Source organism: Siphateles boraxobius, unplaced genomic scaffold, assembly GCF_051911475.1.
Source record: "Siphateles boraxobius isolate OS27281-9 unplaced genomic scaffold, OSU_SipBor_1 76, whole genome shotgun sequence".
In the NCBI taxonomy this organism is placed as follows: Eukaryota; Metazoa; Chordata; class Actinopteri; order Cypriniformes; family Leuciscidae; genus Siphateles; species Siphateles boraxobius.
In genome coordinates this window covers 1,407,501-1,428,457 of record NW_027509204.1, presented here as the reverse complement: position 1 = coordinate 1,428,457, position 20,957 = coordinate 1,407,501, and the positions used below count along the sequence as shown (strand labels likewise).

Here is a 20,957-nt window from a genome sequence, read left to right as displayed (position 1 = left end):
CACATCACATTTACCTCATTGTTAATTTTATTTAACACCACATTTGTGTAGATTCTGTTATGTCTTATCAAAAAATCATTATTTTCACACTTTATACTGTTATATTTTACATTTAGATTCGACCATATTTTTTCCACTTCCAAATTATCAAATATCCCCATTTCCACACTTTCTCTGCTGTTGGCTCTTTTCTGACATCAGCAATTAGCCTCCTATATACATTTTTAACACTCAAGGTTTTGATTTGATATTTCTTTTCATCATCATCTACAGTATATACATCTCTGGCATACATTGTTCTCTTTTGGATATACATTCATTTTCAATCATATTTGTCCATTGTGTGGGTATACTTGATTTAATCTTTTCATATATTTTGTTCACTTTCTCTCTGTTCTCCATTCCTTCCAAATCACACACAGAGTCATAAATGCAGTTGCTTCTGAGGAATCCTGGAATGACTTCATATATAATGTCTTTTACCTGTTTTATGCCTCCTTCTATAAATCTAGGTTCATATAACGTTTTATTTTTATGTTTAAACTTTTCATTTAGAAACAGGGGTAGATTTTTAATCATATGTATATCTTCACACTCATACTCTATCTTAGGTAGAAACTGCCTCCATGCCTCTAATACCTCCCTATATATTTCTGGTATTCCTCCTGTCATAGATTGCCCTGTCATAGCCCATGTACCAACCATTTTCTCCTATTCCTCCTACATCATCAATATATTTTCTTAAGAATTCCTTCCACCCGTAATCTCATCTACCTGTCATATATTTTATCACCGTTTTTATTCTGATTGCATTTCTTTTTATTTCTAGGTCCATCAAGTTTAATCCTCCTTCCCATCTCTTTCCCACCAATGTTTTCTGTGCTATTTTCACCCCTTTTCCCTCCCATATAAAATCACACACAATTTTATTCAACTCATTCATCACCCACCCTGGCATTTCAATTACACTCATTACATATACACATACTGATAACAACAGATCATTTTCTACAATTACTTTCCCATTTAATTTTAATTTCCTCCCTTTCCATGCTGCGCATACTGTTCTTATTTTGTTAATCACCCCGGTCCAAGTTACATCTCTTGCCTCTTTGCTTTCTACCCCTAAATATACTCCCAATACTTTCATATATTTTTCCTCTACTTTTACCCCTACCTCTACTCTCCCAACCTCTCCTATGTACATTAACTCTGATTTCTCCCTATTTATTTTTGCCCCTGATGCCTTCCCATACTTCTCTACTATCTCTAGAACTCTTTTTAAACTATCTCCTTCCCTCACTGTGATTGTGGTGTCATCCGCATATTGATTTATAATACATTTTCCTCCATACGGCAAATCAATCCCAACTATCCTTTCATCTCTCTTAATTAATGTGGCTAGAGGCTCTACTGAGATGGCATACAGTAATGCAGACAGGGGACATCCCTGTCTCACGGACCTCCCCACCTCAAACTTATCTGTTAACACTCCATTTATCTTTACACAGCTCTTTGCCCTCTCATATAGTTTCCTCACCCATCCCACCATTTTTACCCCAAATCCAAACTTTTCTAATACTCTGAATAGGTATTCATGTTCTACCCTATCAAATGCTCTGTTCCAATCTATCCCTATTACTATTCCTCCTTTCCTATCTCGTTTCAAATACTCTATCACATCTCTTACTGTCGCTATCGTGTCCGCTATATCCCTGCCTGGTATGCTATAACTCTGTGTTGGTTGCACTATATCTCCAATCACTCTTTTCACTCTGTTAGCCAAAACCTTAGTTAATATCTTGTAGTCAACATTTAGCAAACTGATTGGTCTGTAATTCCCTATATCTAACATATTCCCTTTCTTATAAACTAAGGCTACCACTCCCTCTACCATCCTATTTTGCACTATCCCTGTTCTTTCTATCCCTCTGAATACTTCTACTAATATTGGTGCTACCTCTTCCTTATATACTTTATACCACTCTATACCTATCCCATCACTTCCCGGACTTTTTCCGCTCCTTAACCCCCCTATTGCCTCTAACACTTCTGCCTCTTCTATTCCCCTATCACACCAGTCTCCATCTTCCTTACTTAGAACATTCTCTACGCTCTCTAGCACGTCATCTACACTTTTCTCATCTACTCCACCTCTTTTATATAACTCTTCATAAAATCCCTGCACTCTCTCCAAAATCTCTACATAATCTTTTGTTGCCTTACCCTCTTTTGTATTTATTTCGTTAATGTATGTTTTACTTTGTCTCCTTTTCTCAAGACCCAAAAAATACCCTGTACATTTTTCACCTTCTAATACATATTTTGCTTTGCTCCTTAAAATCGCTCCTCTACATTTCTCTCTCTCATATTTCTCTAGTGCTGTTTTAATCTCTATATATTTTTCCATACTATATCCTTCTTCATCTTCTGCTTTATCTAACTCTTCTCTTAATTTTTCTTTCAACACCCTTTCTTCCTTTATCTTTTTCCTCCTTCTTTTCATGCTATATTTTATGCTTATTGATTTGATTTGGTCCTTAATTAGCTCCCATCTCTCTCCTATTCTATCATCTGCTTCGCCATTCCTTTTATACTCATCTATCTTCTCGTTTTCCCTATTTAATAAATCCTTCATCTGCATTTCATATTCTCCCTCCTCTATATATCCCGCATTCAATATCCACATCCCTCCTCCTACCTCCTCATTCCCTATCTTGATTTTGAACCTGACACCATCGTGATCACTTAAACTATTTTCTTGATGCCTTATCCCGTCTATATACCTAATTATTTCTTCCTTTGCTAACACTAAATCTTTCAATATCCCTTCCCTTAACTGTTTCCTAGTGAATTCTCTTTTTTCTGGATTTTCATATCTCCACACATCTATTAATCCCTTGTCCCTTATTACCTCCATCAACATTCCCCTCGACTTCTCCCATCTAAATTTTACTCCCTTACCAACATCTAATCTACTGCATTTTATATTGAAGTCTCCCACTATAATACATTTTCCAACAACTAACCCTTTTAACTCTTCTATAGTTTCCCTCCTGTCTAATTCTATATTTGGAACATATATATTTATTAATCTAAAGTCTATATCTCTATACCTAAATTCGACAATCAAAATCCTTCCCCTCTTATCTTTGTATACTTCTTTTATATTTTCTAGCCTATCCTTTTTAATTAATATTGCCACACCTCTTGCATTCCTAGCTCCGTTATTGTAATATATGTCCCCCCTCCACTCTTCTCTCATCTCCCTTACCTTATCCTCTTCCCAATTTGTTTCTTGTATACAAATAATATCGCTCCTAAATGTAAATAGTAATTCTTTCATCTTCATTTTATCTCTTAACCCGTTTACATTTATTGATGTTACAGTGACCATGAGAGCAAACCAGAAAACATATATAATGAGATAAAACATTTAAACAAATATCACATACCCGATCGTGGTTCTTTTGTCTGTTCAGTCTGTTCTCCATCCGTCTCAGACTTTCTCTTTGCACTCAGTCTTTTGATCTTTGCTTTCAGTCCTTCTTTTTCTTCATCTCTCTTTTTTCCGGCCTTACTTTCTCTGAATTGTGGTACTGTCCCTTTCTTTTCCTCTTCTTCGCTTCTTTCCCCTTCAATGTTTTTTCTTTTCCTCTCTTCCACCTCCTCCTCCTCCTCCTCGCCTTCGCTCTCTCCCGATTGTTCCATCCCTTCCTCTCGATCATCCTCTTCACTGGAACTTCCAGCTCTATCTCGCCATTCCATTTCGTTTCTTTCTTCACATCCCACAGCTCCGTCCGTCCCTTGCATTTCCACATCATCAGTTGTCTTCTTACCTTGTTCCTCTGTCAGAATATTGTTTCTTCTTTCACTTTCTTCTTGTCCATCCATCCGCTCTCTCTCTATTCTCATCTGTTCTTCACAATCTCTGGCATAGTGTCCACTCTTGCCACATTTAAAGCACTTAAATTCAGGGCACTCTCTGAATATGTGCCCTGGCTTGATACAAAGTCTGCAAACGCGCACTTCCCTATCATGAATGACTCGAAAATATTCTGTGCCCCTCAGAGTCTCAAATTTTGTAGAGTATGGAAGCGAACATACCTGCTCTGTAAAGCGAACTTTTAGGAACCTTGTTCCATCCACAGTATCCGTTCGAGGCCATACCCGACGTTTAATTGATGAAATTGGTTTTACTCCCCACTCTTCCAGTTTGGAGAGTATCTTCTCATCCTCCAAATACACCGGCCAGTTGATGAAGGAAACCACCATATCATTATTGATGATATCCCTGGCATGCACCATTACTCCTTGTATCCTCACTCCATCCATTAGTTTCTCTTTCGCTTCATTGTTCTTCATTGTGAATTCATAGATCTTTTCACCTCTCACTCTGCAACCGATCACCTCTCCACACTCCTTCTTTACTCCCTTCAATAGATCCATCATAGAGATTTTCTCCGTTCCTTCAACCTCCACCTCCACAGTTAGCTCCTTGCTGTATTTCTCTCTCAAATCCCTGTGCATTTCTCTGTTGTTTTCTTCTCTTTCTTTCCGCGCTTCTGTTGTAGCTTTACTTGCCTCTTGCTGTTTTTGGATCTCTTTGTCTTCTCCTTTCATTTTCTCTCTCTCTTCTATCTTCCTGCTGGTACTTTTACTCATCATTGTTTGCTCTTTTTCTTTGTTTGCAGCCATAAGGTTCTTCTCCAGCATGGGACAATCAAAACCAAAAGGTCCCCCAAACAGCTTAAGCTGTTGGGGGCAGTTATCAGGATTAAACCTGACTTTCCAAAACAATTTTTAAACTACAAAACTAAAAATCAAATAAATAAAATAACCAGAAAATAATAATTTTTAAACAAACACTGCTTAGCTTTTTCTTTGCCGCCTCACACTCTGGACTGTACCACTATGGGTGACCAAGGTGGTATGGCCGTAAGCGAAAACTGCTGCCAAAATTGGGCTATATAAAAGGTTAGACAATTAATGAAGAAAACTAAGAAGAACTTTTGAAAAAACTCAAACTCTTTCATGCTCTCTGAAGAATCTCAGAGACTTTTAAAGGCTTTCTGAAGAAGCTCAGGGACTCTTTTTTTTTTAAATCAAAAAAGCTTACAGCACCTGTTATTCCCAGGCTGTCTCCCATCCAAGTACTAACCAGGCCTGACCCTGCTTAGCTTCCGAGATCAGACGAGATCGGGCGTGACCAAGGTGGTATGCCCGTAAGCGAAAACTGCTGCCAAAATTGGGCTATTTAAAAGGTTAGACCATTAATGAAGAAAACTAAGAAGAACTTTTGAAAAAACTCAAACTCTTTCATGCTCTCTGAAGAATCTCAGAGACTTTTAAAGGCTTTCTGAAGAAGCTCAGTGAGTCTTTTTTTTTTAAACTAAGAAGAACTTTTGAAAAACTCAAACTCTTTCATGCTCTCTGAAGAATCTCAGAGACTTTTAAAGGCTTTCTGAAGAAGCTCAGGGCCTCTTTTTTTTTTTTTTTATCAAAAAAGCTTACAGCACCTGGTATTCCCAGGCGGTCTCCCATCCAAGTACTTACCAGGCCCGACCCTGCTTAGCTTCCGTGATCAGACGAGATCGGGCGTGACCAAGGTTGTATGGCCGTAAGCGAAAACTGCTGCCAAAATTGGGCTATATAAAAGGTTAGACCATTAATGAAGAAAACTAAGAAGAACTTTTGAAAAAACTCAAACTCTTTCATGCTCTCTGAAGAAACTCAGAGACTTTTAAAGGCTTTCTGAAGAAGCTCAGTGAGTCTTTTTTTTAAACTAAGAAGAACTTTTGAAAAAACTCAAACTCTTTCATGCTCTCTGAAGAATCTCAGAGACTTTTAAAGGCTTTCTGAAGAAGCTCAGGGACTCTTTTTTTTTTTAAATCAAAAAAGCTTACAGCACCTGGTATTCCCAGGCGGTCTCCCATCCAAGTACTAACCAGGCCCGACCCTGCTTAGCTTCCGAGATCAGACGAGATCGGGCGTGACCTTTTTTTTATTTATTTTTTTATTATCAAAAATATCAAAATAATTTTACATTTCACAATCAAAATACATTATTACAACAATTAGCACGTTACATTAAATACATTGGTAATTGCTCAGAAGTTGATATTAATTTTATTTCCATCATCCACATTTATGGTCACAATCCGTTAAAAAATATTCTTCAAAAACATCCTTCTCCAAATAATTCCACATGAGGTAAGCATTTTTCCTCAGCACCTGTTTGAACATTGTACATATTTCCACACTTTTCCCTTCATAAAAAGCTAAGTTCCTCCTTGCCCATACTGCGTATCTTGCATGACTCAATATATAGTTACAAAGATTCACTTTCTTATCTTTATTACCCACAGAATCCCCAAATAAAAACAGTGTTTTCCACTCATCTTGCCCAACATTTTTCCCCCAGTTCTCCTTTAATATTTCTTTTAACTTTCCATGGAAGTCCTCAAGTTCCCTGCACTCTAAAAAGATATGCATCAGTGTCTCTGAAGCAGATTTACACACATCACAATCCCTATTTATGTTCCTATTTATCTGGTGAAGTACCACTTTCGTGTAAATTCTGTTGTGTCTTAACTTAAAGTCCAAGTTTTCACACTCAAGTCCATTGTATTTCACACACAGATTTTTCCAAATTTCTTTGACATTTAAACCAGGGAACACTTTCTGCCTCACAATTTCTGATGCTGGTACTTTTATCTCCTTTTTCAACATGAACTTATACATCATATTAGTGGACACCCCTCCCAGTAATTTTTCCCCATCACCTCCTTCAAAATACAAAACTGGCAATCCCCACTCCCCAGGTTTAACAGTTTCGTTTTCAATTCTCTTTGTCCAGGCTCTGGGCAAGCTCATTTTGATGTTTTCACACATCGAGTCCACTTTTGACATTTCAATATCATCATTCCATCCCACAACACAATCATATATAGCTCTATTAGGTAAAAACCCTCTTATGTACTCGTATGCTAGATCTTTTACTTGTCTCACTCCTGCTTTTATATACAACTTGTCATAAAACATTTTCTCTTTCATTTTAATTCTTGGATTTAAAAAAATTGGCTGATTTAAAACTTGATTTATATTCTCACATTCAAATTTTATATTTCCCAAAACGTCTGCCCATGCACTAAGCACTTCCTGGTAAAACAGCGGCACTTTGTCATACATTGGCTTTTTTAGTTCCATAAAAAGCCCTTCTTCCCCACACCCACTACATTTGTCCAACACCTCCTTCATATAACCCTTCCATCCATACTCCTCTTTCCCACATAAATACTTTTTCACCACTTTCACCCTTATTGCCTTCTTTTTAACTTCTAAATCAATCAATTCTAATCCTCCTTCTTTTTTGCTCGCGATTAATGTTTTCCTTGCTATTTTCACTCCCTTCCCTCCCCACATAAAATTATTTGTTATTTCAGTCACCTCGTTCATTACCCATTTTGGCAAATCAACAGCACCTAAAATATAGTTACATTTGGAAAGCAACAAAGAGTTCACCAGCATGACTTTCCCTCTTAACATAACTTCCCTTAATTTCCAAAATTGGAGTACCTGTTTAATTTTATTTAAAACCCCTGTCCATGTGGCATCCCTTGCATTCTTAGCATTTTCTCCAATCTGCACACCTAAAATATTAACAAAACCCAATGTAGTTTTAAAAGGTATATCACACCCTCTCAAGTCTACCCCTCCTATGCTCATTATTTCAGACTTTTCTACATTTATTTTTGCTCCTGACGCTTTCCCATACATTTCTATGTGCCCCATTATCTTTTTTATACTCTCTACATCCCTAATCGTAAATGTCGTGTCATCCGCATACTGGTGTATCACACTCTCACAACTGTTTGGAATTTTAATGCCCCTTATCTTTTTATCAGCTCGTACCATTATCGCTAATGGTTCAACCGAGATTGAGTATAGCAATGCAGACATCGGACATCCTTGTCTCACTGATCTCTCGAGCGGAAAAGGGTCTGTTAAAACTCCATTTACTTTCACACAACTTTGCGCTTTACTGTATAACAGACTTATCCATCCCAGCATTTTATTCCCGAACCCAAATCTCCTCATTGTTTGTTCTAAAAAGTCGTGTTCCACTCTATCGAATGCCTTGTTTAGATCTACACATAAAATTATTCCGCCTTCCCCATCCTCCCCCATCCTGCACACAACATCCCTTACTGTGCAAACTGTGTCGGTTATATCTCTCCCTGGGATGCTATAGGCCTGATTTGGTGCTATTATGGTCCCTATTACTTTCTTTAGTCTATTTGCTAAAATCTTTGTTAAAATTTTATACTCTGTGTTTAAAAGACTTAGAGGCCTATAATTTTCTAATTTGAGTGGACTCCCTTTATTTTTATACAGAATCGTTATCATCCCTGTACACATAGATTTTGGCACTTCTTTTTTGTCCTCCATCTCCGTATACATTCTCACCAATATCGGTGCCAAAATTTTCATAAAAGTTTGATAAAATTCATGTGTTAAACCATCCGCTCCCGGGCTTTTATTTGGCTTTGTCTGTCTGATTGCCTCTTCTACCTCTTCTAGAGTTATGTCTCCCTCACACAACTCCCTATCCCCATCCTTGAGACTTACATTTACATGATCTAATACCTTATCTATATCCTCTTGTTTTACATTCCCTTTCTTAAATAAATTACTATAAAACTCTTCTACCCTTTCTATTATTTCTACATAATCCGTAACTTTTCCCCCCTCTCCATTTTCCAACTCCGTAATGAACTTCCTCCCCTGTTTTTTCTTCTCTAAATTCATAAAATATTTTGTACATCTCTCTCCTTCTAAAACATATTGTGCCCTACTTCTTGTTTTTGCACCTTCACATTTTTCTTTTTCACACACCTCAATTTCTGCTTTTATCTGACAATAATGTTCCTTTTCTATATTCAGGATTATTTTCAATTTTCCCGGCTTCTTCCTCCAATAACCTATACATATTGTCTAGTTTACATTTTCTCATGTGATTCCTCTGTTTAGAGTATCTAATACTTACTCTTTTTATTTCCTTTTTTAATATACCCCACCATTTACATATATTTTCTTCGTATAAGCAGTTTTCCATTTCATCTTTAATACATTTCTCTATTCTTCTTCTGTACGCATCTTCCCTTAATAAGGCAGAATTTAGACACCACGTACCCCCACCTTTTATTTTTGAGTTTACCCCTAATTTCACTGTCATTACTGCATGGTCACTTATAACTGTAAAATTATAACATACACTCTTTATATTTTGTAAAATGTCCCTTTTAACCAGACATAGATCTATTCTACTTTGCTTTAGCTCACCCATCACCATTTGCCTCCTTGAAAATTCTCTCTTAAAAGGGTTTTCCTCCCTCCAGGCATCTACCATATCTTTACTCTGCATTAAACCTTTTAAACATTTCCTAGAAGTATCTTCTTTAAACACCATATTTTTAGCCATGTCTAATCTAGTACATTTCACATTAAAATCACCCACCATTATACAATTCCCAATACATAAAGGCTTCAACATCATAAAAAGCTCTTTTCTTTCCATTTCCACATTTGGAGCATACACGTTAACTAGTCTATATTTATCATTTTGAAGTGTTAAATAACTCCCTAATACCCTCCCCTCACCATCATTTTGTATTTGTTTTATATTGCACATCCACCCTTCTCTAATCAACACCGCTACTCCACGGGCGTTTTGCAAGCCATGATTAACATATATTTCTTTGTCCCAAACCCTCTTTATATCGCCCATTATATCATCTGTCCAGTGCGTCTCTTGCAGACATACTACTTGTGCATTCAATACACTCATCACTTTTTTAAACTTGTCCATATCCCTCAAACCATTACAGTTCAAGCATGCAATGCTTGATACTTCATTCATTATGAAAATAATAGTAAATAATAACATAAACATAAATATGTCTCTTGATTAGATTAACGTCTTACTTTTTGGCGTTGCCTTCTCCACCTTCCCCTTTTTTCCTCTTAAGCACATTTGAGACCGTTTCTTTTGTCCCTGTTGTCCTTTGGTCCATTATGTCGACCAAGATAGCCTCCTGTACAATCATCTCTTCTTCCCCTTCTCCTTCTCCTGTTCCTCCTTGTACTCCCACCGACACTCCTTCTTTTCTCAGTCCTCTTTCACGTTGGCTTTTGCTCTCATCCTTCCTGTCTCTCCCACCACCGCTGGTTGACATTTCGTTATCCATCCCAGCTCTTGCGTTATTCTGCTCTCCGCTACTTTTCCCAGATCCACCTGCTTCCAGAATGCCTTCCAGCTCGCTCCACTCCTCACCTCCATCCTCACCACTTGATATTTGGGTCTCTCCCACTTCACCATACAGGTCAATAGAGTCTCCAGCCTCCTCTCCGTTGTCATCTTCTTCACTGTTACACACACACAGGTCGTTCTTCTTCCAGCACACAGTGCAGTTCCCTTCGTTACACTCCCGTGCATAGTGCCCTTGTCCACCGCACTTGTAGCACTTGAAATTCGGACACTCTTTGACAATGTGTCCTGGCTGTAGTCACAGGCGACACACCTTTACTTGCCTGTCGTGCAATACTCGAAAGTGCTCTGTTCCACCCACTGTTTCAAATTTTGTCCAGTACGGAAGCGATTTTACCTTCTCCGTAAACTTGACTTTCAAGAACCTCGTCCCATCAGCAATTCCAGTCCCTGGCCACATCCTCCTTTTAACTGTAGACGCCGGTGTAACTCCCCAGTCTATTAACTTCTTTATTATCTCCTCGTCCGTGATGTACGTGGGTAGGTTCAAAAAAGAAACCACAGTCTCACAGTTATTTATCTCCTTTGCCAGTATGCTCCCACTTCGGATTTTTATTCCATCAAGCAACTTCTTCTTTCCTTTCTCCTCCTTCATGGTCAATTCGTACTCCTTGGGATTTTTGTATCTGCAACCAATGACTTCACCACACTCTTCTTTTACTTTCCGCAATAATTCCATCATCGTAATTCTTTCATTTCCAACAATCTCTACCATCACTGTTAGTTTCTTCTCATAACTTCGACCTGTTTCTTTGTTTCTATCTTCCATTCTCCTCACAGGCCCCTTGTCTTTTTCTTTGTTTGCCTCCATCTTGCGCGTGTAACTTCACCACCAGAATCACCCCAAACAGCAGCGTGCTGTTTGGGGAGAAACCCCACACCATCTTATAAATTTCTTAAATTATATTCCAGTCCCAAATCAGAAAAAAAAATAATAATAAATAAATAAAAGTAAGGATTTCTCCAAACAAACTTTCTGGACTTTCCCGCAATGAATCTACTGACTTCCTGTTCAGCTCGCTAGTGCTACCAAGGTGGTATGGCCGTAAGCGAAAACTGCTGCCAAAATTGGGCTATTTAAAAGGTTAGACCATTAATGAAGAAAACTAAGAAGAATTTTTGAAAAATCTCAAACCCTTTCAGGCTTTCTGAAGAATCTCAGAGACTTTTAAAGGCTTTCTGAAGAAGCTCAGGGACTCTTTTTTTTTAAACTAAGAAGAACTTTTGAAAAAACTCAAACTCGTTCATGCTTTCTGAAGAATCTCAGAGACTTGTTCAGGGTTTTTGAAGAAACTCAGTGACTCTTTTTTTTAACTAAGAAGAACTTTTGAAAAAACTCAAACACTTTCATGCTTTCTGAAGAATCTCAGAGACTTGTTCAGGCTTTTTGAAGAAACTCAGTGACTCTTTTTTTTAAAACTAAGAAGAACTTTTGAAAAAACTCAACTCTTTCATGCTTTCTGAAGAATCTCAGAGACTTTTAAAGGCTTTCTGAAGAAGCTCAGGGACTCTTTTTTTTTTTAATCAAAAAAGCTTACAGCACCTGGTATCCCCAGGTGGTCTCCCATCCAAGTACTAACCAGGCCCGACCCTGCTTAGCTTCCGAGATCAGACGAGATCGGGCGTGACCAAGGTGGTAAGACCGTGAGCGAAAACTGCTGCCAAAATTGGGCTATTTAAAAGGTTAGACCATTAATGAAGAAAACTAAGAAGAATTTTTGAAAAAACTCAACTCTTTCATGCTTTCTGAAGAATCTCAGAGACTTTTAAAGGCTTTCTGAAGAAGCTCAGGGACTCTTTTTTTTTAAACTAAGAAGAACTTTTGAAAAAACTCAACTCTTTAATGCTTTCTGAAGAATCTCAGAGACTTTTAAAGGCTTTCTGAAGCTCAGGGACTCTTTTTTTTTTTTTTTTTAAATCAAAAAAGCTTACAGCACCTGGTATTCCCATGCGGTCTCCCATCCAAGCACTAACCAGGCCCGACCCTGCTTAGCTTCCGAGATCAGACGAGATCGGGCGTGACTTTTTTTTAATTTATTTTTTATTTTTTTTATTAAGAAATTTCAATCAATAAAATACAATAAAAAATACATATTTTCTTCTACATACATCTCTACATCACATATCTTCCATTTACATACATATTTTTTAAAAAACTCCTTCACTTCCGGGCAGCTTCCACATTAAATCTTTTAAAACACAACAAACTTTTGGGGTAAAAACATCATAAAAAGCATTAACAATATTTTCACCTTTAAAATACAAATACAGTCTTTCCATAAATAATTCAGTTTTCCTTTTAAACACAGTCCAAACATCCAACACAATTTTTTCTTTTTTAGCCACAGTTCTTCTCTCCCATATTGCACTTTTCATTAACATTACACACAGATTTATAAAACTTTTGTTTTCACACTTCTTTTCCCAACCAAACATTACAACTCTATTCCATTCCATTCCATTTTCATCCCACTCCTCAGTCAACTCTTTAATTAAACATTTACATTTCTTTAAAAATTCCTCCAGTTCTTTACAATATAAAAACATATGTAAAATCCACTCTTCCTTTTCTTGGCATACTTTACACAAAGCGTTTTGTTCCATTCCTATTTTATTTAAAACAGCCTCAGTAAAAACCACTTTATGCCTTATAAAATATTCCAAACATCCCAATTTTGTTTCCACACATCTCCCCCCCCATGTTTCTCCATATACACTCTTTTTTTAGATCTTTAAATTTCTGCACCCAGTATTCATTAACAATTGGTTCTTTAAAAACACCATCTCTAAAAAAACCATAAAGCATCTTCACCGGACATGTTTTAAAACCATATAATTTTTCTCTCAACTTCACATACACTTCCTTTCCATTTGTCCCCTCTTCCATACTTTCAATCCTTTTAATCCAGTCTTTAGGTATTGCCTTTTTGATTATTTTATATTTATTAATTATCTCTTGTCTGCTAAAATCCTCCTTTGCCTCCTCCATTACATCCACAATATACTGCACTGGTAAAAATCCATCTTTAAATTCATATAAAACATCTCTTACTCTTGTGATTCCCAGCTCCTACCATTTCTTAAAAAATATCTCCTTTCCTTGATTTAAAATGCCATTGTTTAAGAATAAAGGCTGATTTAAAATGTTCTCTCTACCTCTTAGGTTAAAATGTACATTAGTTAAAAATTTACCCCAGGCGCTCATCAATTCTTTGTAAAAATCCGGCAACTCCTCTGTCATCCATTTCTTTACTCTCATCCACAGTACATTATCTCCAAGTGTAAAATTCCCACATTTACTTAAAAAATATTCCATCGTCTTTTTCCATGCTGTTTTGTTTTCTTCATTCAAGTACTTTTGCATTATTTTTACTCTTAAACTATTTTTTCTTTGTTCAAAATCCATTAAGCCCAAACCTCCCTTCCCCACTTCTCCTAAAACTGCTGCCAAAATTGGGCAATTTAAAGGTTAGACCATTAATGAAGAAAACTAAGAAGAATTTTTGAAAAAACTCAAACTCTTTCAGGCTTTCTGAAGAATCTCAGAGACTTTTAAAGGCTTTCTGAAGATGCTCAGGGACTCTTTTTTTTAAACTAAGAAGAACTTTTGAAAACTCAATCTTTCATGCTTTCTGAAGAATCTCAGAGACTTTTAAAGGCTTTCTGAAGAAGCTCAGGGACTCTTTTTATTTTAAATCAAAAAAGCTTACAGCATCTGGTATTCCCAGGCGGTCTCCAATCCAAGTACTAACCAGGCCCGACCCTGCTTAGCTTCCGAGATCAGACGAGATCGGGCGTGACCAAGGTGGTATGGCCATAAGCGAAAACTGCTGCCAAAATTGGGCTATTTAAAAGGTTAGACCATTAATGAAGAAAACTAAGAAGAATTTTTGAAAAAACTTTAAGTCTTTCAGGCTTTCTGAAGAATCTCAGAGACTTTAAAAAGGCTTTCTGAAGAAGCTCAGGGACTATTTTTTTAAACTAAGAAGAACTTTTGAAAAAACTCAAACTCTTTCATGCTTTCTGAAGAATCTCAGAGACTTGTTCAGGCTTTTTGAAGAAACTCAGTGACTCTTTTTTTTTTAAACTAAGAAGAACTTTTGAAAAAACTCAAACTCTTTCATGCTTTCTGAAGAATCTCAGAGACTTTTAAAGGCTTTCTGAAGAAGCTCAGTGACTTTTTTTTTTTTTTTTTATCAAAAAAGCTTACAGCACCTGGTATTCCCAGGCAGTCTCCCATACAAGTACTAACCAGGCCCGACCCTGCTTAGCTTCCGAGATCAGACAAGATCGGGCGTGACTTTTTTTTTTTTTTTTTTTTTTTTTTTTTAAACAGAAGTTTTACATTAAAACAAGTACATTTTTTGTACATTTAATTTTCTATGTAGAAAACATGCAATTAACATCTTTACAAACTAAAGCGTTATATACAAGCTAATTTCATTTTACATTTACGTCTTCCTTTATCATTCCCATAACATTCATTTTTAAATTTTACTTTCAGAAAAAACATATATTTTTCCCAAAAATACACAACCTCACTAAACAAACAAAAAAGCAATTGTCATATTTCCTATTTTCAAATTCCCATATCATTTTTTTCTTTTTTTTCATTCAATTAAAAGTACAAACAACATGCAGCAGATACAAGCCCTTTTCCATTTTCAGAGACTCAAATAATTTCCTCAGCAACTGTATACATGTACATATTAAATTATTTACATTTCTACATAATCTGCAAACCAACAAATAAATCTAGTACATATTCAAACAATTTAAACATCTATACCACTTAATCACCTTTTTTTTTTCCTTAAAATTTCTCTCCTTAACTTTTGTTTTCTCAACACAAGCTTCAGATTAGGTATTGCTTTATACTTTAAAACATTCCCGCCTATCTTTCCCCTCTTTTTCATATTAACATTGTCTTTATTACCATTGTCTCTGTCCCTTGTGGTAGTCTCATCTTCTTCCTCCATTTCAACTATGTTTTCATTACACCATGACATTTCTTCTGACTCCTTACTTCCATCCTCTGCTTCTTTCACCATCTCATTTTTTTGTCCAGACTCCTTATTAAAGTCTTTTGAATTCAACCATCCTGTTCTTTCCTCATGTTCTGTTCCACTTCACTCTGAGGACTATGAGGACCCGCATTTCCTCTTTTAGTCCCTTCATAGCGTTGATCTTCTTCACTTTCTGTTTCACAGTCACATTTCATATAAACTTTGTTACAGTCCAAGCACTTTTCCGCTTTACAATCTTTTGCGAAATGGCCCTGCTCAGCACATTCATAACATTTAAAATCAGGACAGTCTTTAAAAACATGCCCAGGTTGCATACACATTCGGCAGAGTTTAATCTGTCCATCATGTATTACCCTGAAATACCTTTCTCCCTCCGATGTTTCAAATTTGGCACTATATGGCAGTGATGTTACCTCCTTTGGAAATCTTATTTTGACATACCTTGTGCCGTCTGCGATGTCCGTTCCGGGGTATAATGTCCTCTTTATTTGTGTTATGGGAGTAACTCCCCACAGCTTTAACTTGTCCTCGATTGTTTCATCCTCCACATAAGCAGGCAGGTGAATAAAAGAAACCACACATTCCTTTAACTCCAACCTCCTTACTACACAGAGTTGTCCTTTAATTTCCACACCGTCCATCAGATCATCACAGTCATCCGCACACGTCAAAGTAAGTTCATATTCCAAAGAATTCTTTGGTCTCACTGCCAGTAGTTTACCATTGCCTATATTCCTTGTCACTTCTCTGATAATATCCTCTGCCTTTATTCCTTTTTTGTTCATTATATCCATCACCACTGTTGCCTCTTTCAGATATTCCATTCTCTTCTTAGCACTTTTCTGCCCAAAAGCCTCCTTGTTTAATCCATTAAACTCTCTCAATCCTTTGTCCATTGCATCTTGGTCAATCGTCGTTTGTGTTCCTCCTGCCGTTCCTGGGTCTTTACCATTTAATCTGTCCATTATTCAAAAGAAAGATTTCCTCCAAGCAGATAAACTGCTTGGGGATTAAAAAAAATAACATACAAGTAAACAGAACTTCAAATAAACAAAACAAAAAATAACTAAGAGAGAGCACATGGGAGAGCCTCTCTCTCCCAACTGCCAGCAAACTTCCTGGATCGTACCACTAACGAGATCGGGCGTGACCAAGGTGGCATGGCCGTAAGCGAAAACTGCTGCCAACATTGGGCTATTTAAAAGGTTAGACCACTAATGAAGAAAACTAAGAAGAATTTTTGAAAAAACTTAAACTCTTTCAGGCTTTCTGAAGAATCTCAGAGACTTTTAAAGGCTTTCTGAAGAAGCTCAGGGACTTTTTTTTTTTTTTTAAATCAAAAAAGCCCACATGGAAAGAACCTATATAAATACATGTTTTAATATAGGTTTTGATATAGGATTTTAATATATGTGACATATATAAAATTGGCCGTTTTCCTATATTATATGTGCATATATGCACATATATGTACATATATGTGTACATATATACGTGCATATATGTACACATATACACATGCATATAAGTACCTATATAGGTGCATATATGTACCTATATACGTGCATATATGTACCTATATACGTGCATATATACGTGCATATAGGTGCATATATACGTGCATATATGTACCTATATAGGTGCATATATACGTGCATATATGTACCTATATAGGTGCATATATACATGCATATATATACCTATAAAGGTGCATATATACGTGCATATATGTACATATATATATGCAGCTATATGTTACCTATATATTAGTATAATTATTAAAATCCATAGCTACTAGGCAACATAAATAATAGCCCAAGATGTAGACATTTTAATTATTTATTTACTTAAGAACAATCAAATATTACAAGAACAAAAAAAAGACAAAAAACTGAACAGAAAAAACCCCAATTTATCTTTTTGATCTTCTCAGCTCTGTGAGCTTCGATATTGATAGATGTGCCTATCTGTCCTCGGCTGGTTGCCGGCCACTTCATCAATGTAGCATCTAGAGAAGACAAAAATAATAAGACAGTATAATAATAATAATAATATAGTGCTTCATCAGGAACCCAAACTGCTTACAGTACAGCTGCGATTGGACACATGTTTTGGATAAAGGGCTTATCATAATAAAAATGCGTCATGTAAACACGTCAATTGGAAGATTCTGATTGGATTCTGCTTAATCTGAAAGAAATTCTGATTGGAAACATCACCCCCCCTTTTTTTTTTGCGGCATCATTCTTTCATATGCACATATCCGTCATGGGGACTGCATTGTTAACAGTCACAGGGTCAATCATGTGCATCCAAAGCAGAGAAAATTCATGGATAGGAAAAATTCAGAAAAAGAGGAAAGATCAAGAAGTGAGCAAGCAATGAATTAGTATTATAGGTTCCAAGCAGATACAGATGGTGCTGGTTGAGGAGAGAACCCCTGATATGATTGTAAAGCGCTTTGGGTGTACAGTAGTACATATGAAAGCGCTATATAATTGCCTCATTCATTCATTCATTCATTCATTCATACAGTAACAATAATGGGTGCCCTATCTTATACAGTCTCCATTGATGCCTAATAAACATTGATACAAGTAGGCTATGGTTAAAGTGGTGAACTTATAAAGTCTTAATGCGTTGAGAAGGGAAAACAATTTTTTTTGCATTTACTCAACAATAATGGCTATCTTTTTAATTTGGTCAAGGGCGACCAGCTCCTCCCCATCCCCTCTGGTTGGCTGCCCACCTTAAAGTAATATTTCAAAATTATTATGAAAGGGGGGTAAAATGAAGGTGGTGAAAACAAGAGATTTTATATATACACATCACTTTTACTTGAGGTGCAAGGAAATACAAAAATGGCAAGTAAAAAAGCGAGAGAAGGGTCTGGCTGCAGACTGTGGGTGATTGGAGCTCCACTCTCAAACAGGAAATACGTCACCTCTACTTTGCGGGGGCGGGGCGGAGTAAATTCGCGGGGTTTTTACATTCCATACTTCGCTGTGGGGAAACATCAGCGATTTTCTCCCCTTCTATTCAGGTATTAATTCTAATGATTTTTTTAAATATAATGTTTGTAGAGTGTGCAGATGTGAGTATTATATTGATTGCTTGTTAATTTAAATGTTTGACATTTTTTTAGTTAAGAGATGCACGAACGCAAATCTCCATTTTGAGCATTATTTAATGGCCCGAGACAACATATAGATAACATTTTAGGGTTGGTGTGTGGCAGGTATGTTTGTATTTATTGTTTAATTCGGTTTAGTGGGGATTTGATTGTATTGAGAAGTGTAAATGTGAAGAGAATTTAACGTTATGCATTTTCAGTTAAAACGGTTTCACCCTCTTCCATTTCCCTAACATGAAACTTTTGGCAGTTAAAGATTTGTGCATTTATTGTCTGAATTGTGACTTTCATTGTGTTTTGAAATTGAACAGGTGCAGTGAATTGGAAAAGACTTTCAGAGAGACACCGTCAAATGTACAGAAAACCGTACACCATCTCTATATGCAGCCGCCTACAATGCAGCCAGCTTTACAAAGACTTTGGGGCTGGCTACCAGGGAAATGCACCTGGTATTCCCAGGCGGTCTCCCAACCAAGTACTAACCAGGCCCGACCCTGCTTAGCTTCCGAGATCAGATGAGAACGGGCGTGATTTTTTTTAATTTATTTTTTTTTATTGTCAAAAAGTACAAAATTAATATTTACATAACTCATATTTCATACCTAATATTCTCAAACTTATTTCATATTAGATCCTTTTAGCATTTACAGCATATACTTAGAATTTAAGCCATATTACATCACTCCAAAAAAAACACCAAAGATAAAAAAAAAAAAATAATAATAATAATAATAATAATAATAATTAATTAATTAACCCACTTAGCCACATTTCTTCTCAGAATTTTAAACTTAACCCTTCTTTTGTACTTATAAATCCACTTTCTTCTACAAATGCTCTTTCAAATTCATCATTGCTTAGGTATTTCCACATTGTAAACACATTCTTTCTAACAACACTCTTGAAAACATCAATCACATCCACTTTCTTTCAGCCAGGAAAAACTCTTGGCCACACCACCTCTGATGCAGGCATTTTGATTTCCTTTTTCACCATTATTTTGTATATCGTTTTCACATTTATTTCCCGCAAAAACTTTTTTTCCTCATTTTCCACAATATACATTTCAGGCATTCCCCAATATCCCACTTTGGCAGTTTCTCTTTCAATCCCTTCTACCCATTTTTTAGGCAGGCTTTTTTTAATGTTTTCACATTCACCATCCACTTTTGCTTTCTCAATTTCATCATCCCACCCCACCACACAATCATATATTGCCCTATTCGGTAAGAAACCTTTCACATATTCGTATGCCAAGTCTTTTACTTTCCTTACCCCCGCTCTCATGAATAGCCTGTTGTAGAGCATTTTCCCTCCCTTCCTTATTCTTGGGTTCAGGAATATTGGCTGATTGTGTACTTGGTTTATATTTTCACATTCATAGTTTACATTCACCACAAACTCAGCCCATGCAATAAACACTTCTTGATAAAATAAAGGCAGCTTTTCTATCATTGGCTTTTTTAACACCATGAACACACCTTCTTCACCACAACCTCCACCTTCATTTAAATATTTTCTCATATACCCCTTCCATCCATATTCTATTTTGCCACATAAATACTTTTTTATTGTTTTAACTCTTATTGCATTCCTTTTTACATTTAAATCTATCAACCTCAAACCCCCCTCGCTGTAATCTGCAATTAATGTTTTTGATGATATTTTCACTCCTTTCCCACCCCACACAAAAGTATTCACAGCCTCTTTTATTCCATTTAACACCCAGTCAGGTAAATCAATTGCTCCCATCACATAATTACATTTAGTTAACAATAAAGAATTAACCACTACCACCTTGCCTCTTAGCCTTAATTCTCTTAGTCTCCAAAACTGTAATACTTGTTTGATTTTATTTAGCACTCCCGACCATGTTGCATCTGTTGCCTCTTTTACATCCTCTCCTATATTTACCCCTAGAATTTTTATAAAGTCTTTCGTTATTTTAAATGGAACATCAGCCCCTTCAACCATCACTCCTCCTATACTCATTATCTCAGATTTTTCCACATTTATTTTTGCACCTGACGCTTTCCCATATTTTTCTATCTGTTTCCTTATTTTGTTTATGTTCTCTATGTCCCTAACCGTAAACATAGTGTCATCTGCATATTGATGTATTACACTCAATCCCCCATTTGGTATTTGGATACCTTTTATCTCTTCATCTTTTTTGATAAGTATCGCCAGCGGCTCGGCTGTTATTGAGTACAATAATGCTGACAGCGGACAGCCTTGCCTAACTGACCTCTCTAACGGAAAGGGGTCAGTTAATATCCCATTAACTTTTACACAACTTTTAGCATTCTCATATATTAATTTTATCCACTTTTGCATCCTATCCCCAAAACCAAATTTCGCCATTGCCTGTTCTATAAAGCTATGTTCCACCCTGTCAAAAGCTTTATTTAAGTCTATCGATAAAATCAATCCCCCTTTTCCATCTTTCCCCATTCCTTCTACTACA

General features: G+C 36.5%; 3 non-coding genes and 1 pseudogene across 3 annotated transcripts; all 4 read right to left on the bottom strand.

The window, feature by feature from the left end:
- Positions 1-5,112: 5,112 nt before the first annotated feature.
- Positions 5,113-5,231, bottom strand: LOC143724975 (5S ribosomal RNA; annotated as a pseudogene).
- Positions 5,232-5,507: 276 nt separating this feature from the next.
- On the bottom strand, positions 5,508-5,626 carry LOC143724965 (5S ribosomal RNA). Its single transcript, XR_013197752.1, has one exon. It is a non-coding gene; the product is annotated as a 5S ribosomal RNA (ribosomal RNA).
- Positions 5,627-11,861: 6,235 nt separating this feature from the next.
- Positions 11,862-11,980, bottom strand: LOC143724961 (5S ribosomal RNA). The gene has a single exon (XR_013197748.1). It is a non-coding gene; the product is annotated as a 5S ribosomal RNA (ribosomal RNA).
- Positions 11,981-14,033: 2,053 nt separating this feature from the next.
- Positions 14,034-14,152, bottom strand: LOC143724967 (5S ribosomal RNA). The gene has a single exon (XR_013197754.1). It is a non-coding gene; the product is annotated as a 5S ribosomal RNA (ribosomal RNA).
- Positions 14,153-20,957: the final 6,805 nt, after the last annotated feature.